Raw genomic sequence first — 5,315 nt, 5'->3', positions numbered from 1 at the left:
GAAAATTAGGTGGGCTTGAGAGTCCTTGGCTGTTTTCAGGAGCCCCCAAAAGGTTTACATGATTACCTGAAGTACATTTAGGGATCCCAGATCTCCCAAGATCTTAACTACATATTCCGCACCTCACTTAATATTAATGTGTATCCTAGTGAGAGAGGCGATGAGAAAGCCATTTCTCCCCTTTCCTCCCTGCAACAGTCTGGTGTTTTCTTAAATCCAGGGTGAATGGGTGGACTGGCTCTGGTTTAGAAGGACCCAGTTTAGCTGTGTTTGTTTAAGACTCTGGCCTGTAGTTGTTTTGGCTTCTGCTTCACGTTAGGAACGAGGTAATGGCCCGACCCTCACTGGGTGATATTGGGAGAGGCTTGAAGAGGGAAGTCACTCACGCGTGGTCATGCAGGACTTCCAGATTCTGAGCTTCCGCTCTTTCTGGGCTGGCCGGGTGGGGTGGGAAGGATTGAGATAGCCCACCTTTTAGGACTTGTGTCCTCAGACCAGGCACTTTGTCCTGCCACTGAAATCCCTGAGCAGAATGCTCTTTGCACACTCTTTCTCTCCTCCCCCCCCCGCCCCCTCCCCCTGCAGCTTCCCACCAGCTCCTTTCCAGAACAGGCACTTGCTGAATAGGTTGCTAGTGGAAATGTGGTTTTCAAATTTGGGAAATCTCCATTAAGTCCTTTTATTTAAGGAGGATGTCATTATCACGCCTCCCCGAGGACTATTATGGTTCTATTAGGCAAGCCCGCAGACTTCCTAGGTACTGTCTGGGGTCTAGATTCCTGGGCAGGAAAATGTGAGACAGGAAGAAGGGGAGGCGGGAGGGGGAGAGAAGAGGGGATGAGGAGTGAGGAGAGGAGAAGGAAGAAAGGAGGAGAAAGAATGAAAAGATGTCTGAGGGAAGAGAAAGGAGTGAGAGAAAGAGAGGCAGAGGGTACACAACCTTTGGCTCCCCAAGGTGGTAAAGAGGGCCCAGACCTTGGTCCACTTGGGCCACCTGCTAGTCTAGAGGGTTTCGGATTAACCTGGAGGGCGTTAAACGGCCTTATTTCCCCTCTGAGCAGGCGGAGGCTACAGGGGAGTCCAGATAGCTCAGGTCTCATGTCCTCCAGCTTCTGGTCCAGCCTCAGGCCTCCAGGTTCAGATGGGGGAGGGGCCTCTGTGAGGGCCGGGAAAGAGGAAGAGGAGACCCAGGGAGAGCTCTTCTGGACCCTGGGTCTGAGCTCAGGGCGTTGGCCTTCCTGACCACTCCGGGGAGCGCCCTGCTTTCTGTTCTCTGCTCCTCCCTTTAGAAGGCAAGCTGCAGAAAAGCAGGACCTCCTCTCTCTGCTCTTTGCTGTCTCCCGGGCACCCAGATCAGGGCCAGGCACAGAGTAGGTGCTCGAAAGTGTTTGTGGAATGAATAATAAACAAGGGATGAAGAAACACATCTGCTGGTTCCCCATCTTCTCCCTTTTTGCGTTCAGAGCAGTCCTCTTGTCCGAATGGATCTTCTCTGTTCTCAGCAAAGGCTGGTGATCCTTGATGCCTTCGGATCACACACACACACACACACACACACACACACACACACACCCCGGGCAGGGTCAGGAACCGCATGGCAAGCAGCTGACATTGGTTTGGCCAAATGAGAAGAAAAAAAAGCCTCTCCTGGGACCTGCCTGTTGGGGGGTTACCAGCCGAAGGCTGGAAGTGGCTTTAACCTCCAGGCAGGAAGATTGCTGCTCTTCAGACAAACATCCTGGCTGGGAAATCCCCTGGCCTGGGGGTCCCTGGGGCCTGGCAGCCTCGCTCCATGCCATCCTGGCCTCTTCAAACCTTCCCCTGGTTCTGGGCTGGAGGCCAGGCCCCCTCCCCCACACCCCCCACCCCAGCCCCTGTGAGAACCGGCCCAGTGCCCGGGGTGCCCCTCCCTCAGAGCTCCTGTGCAGAGGTGATTAATGAGGCAGAGGAAGACTTTCTTCCCAGCTGTGTCAACATGCCCCTGCGTCCCAAAGTGGCCCCGCTCGCTGTAGGAATGGCCTCCTCCTTGCCTGTTCGCTCCTCACTGGGGGCCCTCTTCAGGGCCTGGACCTCCCACCGGGCCATGAGAGTCTGATGGTGGTGGTGGTGATGATGATGATGATTTTATGATGATTACAGCACTTGATATTTGCAGAGAGCAACACCCTACGTCTTGGCTCCTCTTTCCAGCTGCCTGAGTCGGAGGATCGGGCGTGGCTGTCTTTGGGCCACGGGGAGCACCTGGGCTACAGTTGCAGGAGCTTATATTGCTGCCTCTGTGAAGCCTTCCCTGATCACCCCAGCAGGCTTTGTGCCTACCCCTGCCTTCCAGTCGCTGCTGGGTATTGTCACTGTGTGGGGAGCATGTCTGTTCCCCTCACTGCTTCCTTAAGGGAGGCGACTGTGTGTTTCTCTGGGTCTAACTCATCTTTGTATCCACAGTCCTCTTCCTCCACATTCCTGTTCTCAACAGCAGCCTCGCTCGATGCTTGGCACATGCTGTGATAAACACTTAGGAAATGAACAAATGACCTGGAGATCTGGAATGGTCTGGAATTCCAGGGCTCTGGTCTGTCTGTGCTTCTGCAGACTGATTCCCTGGTGTTGGAGCTGGCTCAGACCTGCTCATGACCACACATCCTGCCGCGGGTCCCAGCCCATCCTTGTGGGGTTCTCAGCGGTTGCCATTCAAGGGACTCTGGTGGGGCGGTGTGAACTTGTGCTGCTGGGAGTGGTGGTGGTGGGGGGAGAAAAACCAGAGTAACCACATGACTATTTAAAAATAAACTTTTATTGTGGAATAATTTTATATTTATAGAAAAGTTGCAAGGATAGTAAAAGTTCCTGTATACCCTTCACCCCGTTTTCTTTCGTGTTTACGTCTTGTATAACCAACGTAATTTAGTCAAAACTGCGGAATTAACATTGTGCCGTACTGATAACTAACCTCCAGTCTATTTGTATGCCACCAGTTTTTCCATTCATGTCCTTTTTCTGTCCCAGGATCTGATCCTGGGTACCCCGTTGTATTGGCCCACATGATTTGAAGAATGATGTTTTATTTCAACATGTGCGCACGTGGCATGTTCTCCCTCATGATCTATCCGGGTCGATTTTATGTGAGAACAAAGGTTCTTGCTGCCAGGTAGTCCGGTAAAGGAACGTCACCATGTTTGCTTCCGGTGGCTGCGCAGGCTCTTCTGCACCCTGCTGGTGCCTGTGCGGAGCAAAGGGCAGTCTCGGGTCACCCTCTGGAGTCACAACATTAAAATCTGCTGACTGAGTCTGGCTGGTGTTGCTCAGTGGATAGCGTGTTGGCCTGCAGATTGAAGGGTCCAGGGTTCGATTCCAGTCAAGGGCACCTGCCCGGGTTGCGGGCTCGATCCCCAGTAGGGGGCATGCAGGAGGCAGCTGATCATTGATTCTCTCTCATCATTGATGTTTCTATCTCCCTCTCCCGCTCCCTTCCTCTCTGAAATCAATTTAAAAAAATGTATCTGTATATAAATCTGCTGACTGGGGAGGTGAGGACCTCAGCAGGTGGGCTGGGGGTCTTGAGCCAGGTTTCCTCCAGCGAGTGAGAGTGGTGGCAGGAGGTGTACGGTGGGGTGGGATGGAGGTGGGGGTGCATAGGGCGGCCAGATCAGCCACTTCACTCCCTCCCACTGGAATCGGCCCTCCCATGACTCCACGGCCTTGCCATGCACAGTGAGTCCCGGTATGAAGCAGAAACAAAAAGGGACCCAAAGGCATGTGCATAGTCCTGTCCCAAGAAGAACTCGGAAGAGGATCCAGCCTTCCACAGCTGGTCTCTTGTGGGAGGAGAAAATGAGTTGGTTAAGGGCTTGTCCAAAAGGAGACATTGGAATGACTCGTTAACATCTCCGACTTCCAGCTCTGGAGTTATTATTGTCCCAGAACTTAGTGAAAATAAAGATCTCGGAGGAGTTGCCCAAGAAGCATTTGGTCTTATGGTTACAGAAAATCCATCCTCTCAATCTTGGAAAGAAGTGGCAGAGAAACGGAGGAAGGCGGTCTATGAAGCACTTAAGGAAAAGGTGAAACTTCATAAAGAGATTGAAAGGACAGTGAAACTGTCGGCCTGAAAAAGGAGCATAAAGAATTGGCAGAACCCATACAGTACATGGTAGGTCACAGAGAGACTGAAGGAGAACCTGGGTAACTTTGAACCACCGGATAGTTAGACATTTGGTTCGGAAGAGGAAACTGGTGAGGAATCTGAAATGGAAGACTCAGAAATTGGTCCACGTGCTGAAGAAATTTACCTTCTTCTACAGATGCAAAGCCCTGTATGTGAGATTCATGAATATTTGACTTGAGAAATATATGAGCAAAGTTTACCTCCACTATAGTTCTTTGTAGCTGAGCAAGGAACTCTGTAATGCAGACTTGAAATCAAACTTCCTTGTTTGAATCCTGGGACCCTATTATTGTATTAAAATACAAATTCTATGTATTTTTGTTGTTGTTAATCCTCACCCAAGGATATCTTTTCCATTGATTTTCAGAGAGTAGAAGGGAAGGAGGAAGGAAGGGAGGGGAAGAGAGAGAGAGAGAGAGCTAGAGCTAGAACTTGAAAGAGAGAAAAAGAGAGAGAGAGAGACATCAATGTGAGCGAGATAGTGACTAGTTGCTTCCTGAATATGCTCCTACCGAGGGTGGGGAATGAACCCCATAACCCAGGTCCATGCTGTTGCCCAGGAATCGACCTGAGACCCTTTGGTGCACGGGCCAAAGCTCTAACTAGTAAGCAACACTGGCCAGGGCAAATTCTATGTGTTTTTAATCTACGGTGTTTTATGCAAATAGCATTTTTCTCAAATGTCAGACACGACCTGTGTATATGCTAAGTAAACTTCGGCTTCCTGTTGAAAACACACACAAACCCTGCTGACAGCAGGTCTGATCTGAACAAAGAATAGTGATCACTGGGCCCATATAGGGCGGGGACAGTAGACGGGCGGGGGGGAAAGGATAGATGTGAGCGTGTTAAGGGAGTCTCTTGAGAGGCAGAGACATGATGCTTGAGCTGCGCGCAGGAGAGTTTCCTGGGTTCCCTGGTTATTTGTCCTCGGCCTTTGTCCCGCTCCCTCACGCCATCTGTCCATGTGGATATCTATTTGCAGCATCACCATTGGTCTTGGTTTTGCTTGTATTCCTGGTCAGCTGGTGGAGTCATTAGAGTTAATTTTCAATTAAGATGTTACCGGATGTTCTGTTAATAGCAGAGGTGAACATTCTGCCTGCTTTAGGGAAGACACGATCTTCCTGTGCAGCGAAGGCTTTGGAGGCTC

General features: G+C 50.8%; 1 pseudogene across 1 annotated transcript; it reads left to right on the top strand.

The window, feature by feature from the left end:
• The first annotated feature begins 3,720 nt into the window (after window positions 1-3,720).
• Window positions 3,721-4,318, top strand: LOC308254940 (geminin-like; annotated as a pseudogene). The gene has a single exon. The product of its transcript is annotated as a geminin-like (transcript).
• Window positions 4,319-5,315: the final 997 nt, after the last annotated feature.

The sequence above is a fragment of the Plecotus auritus genome, assembly GCF_963455305.1.
Source record: "Plecotus auritus genome assembly, chromosome: 7".
NCBI lineage: Eukaryota > Metazoa > Chordata > Mammalia > Chiroptera > Vespertilionidae > Plecotus > Plecotus auritus.
The sequence above is the reverse complement of the archived record's forward strand: the minus strand, read 5'-3'. Positions and strand labels throughout refer to the sequence as shown.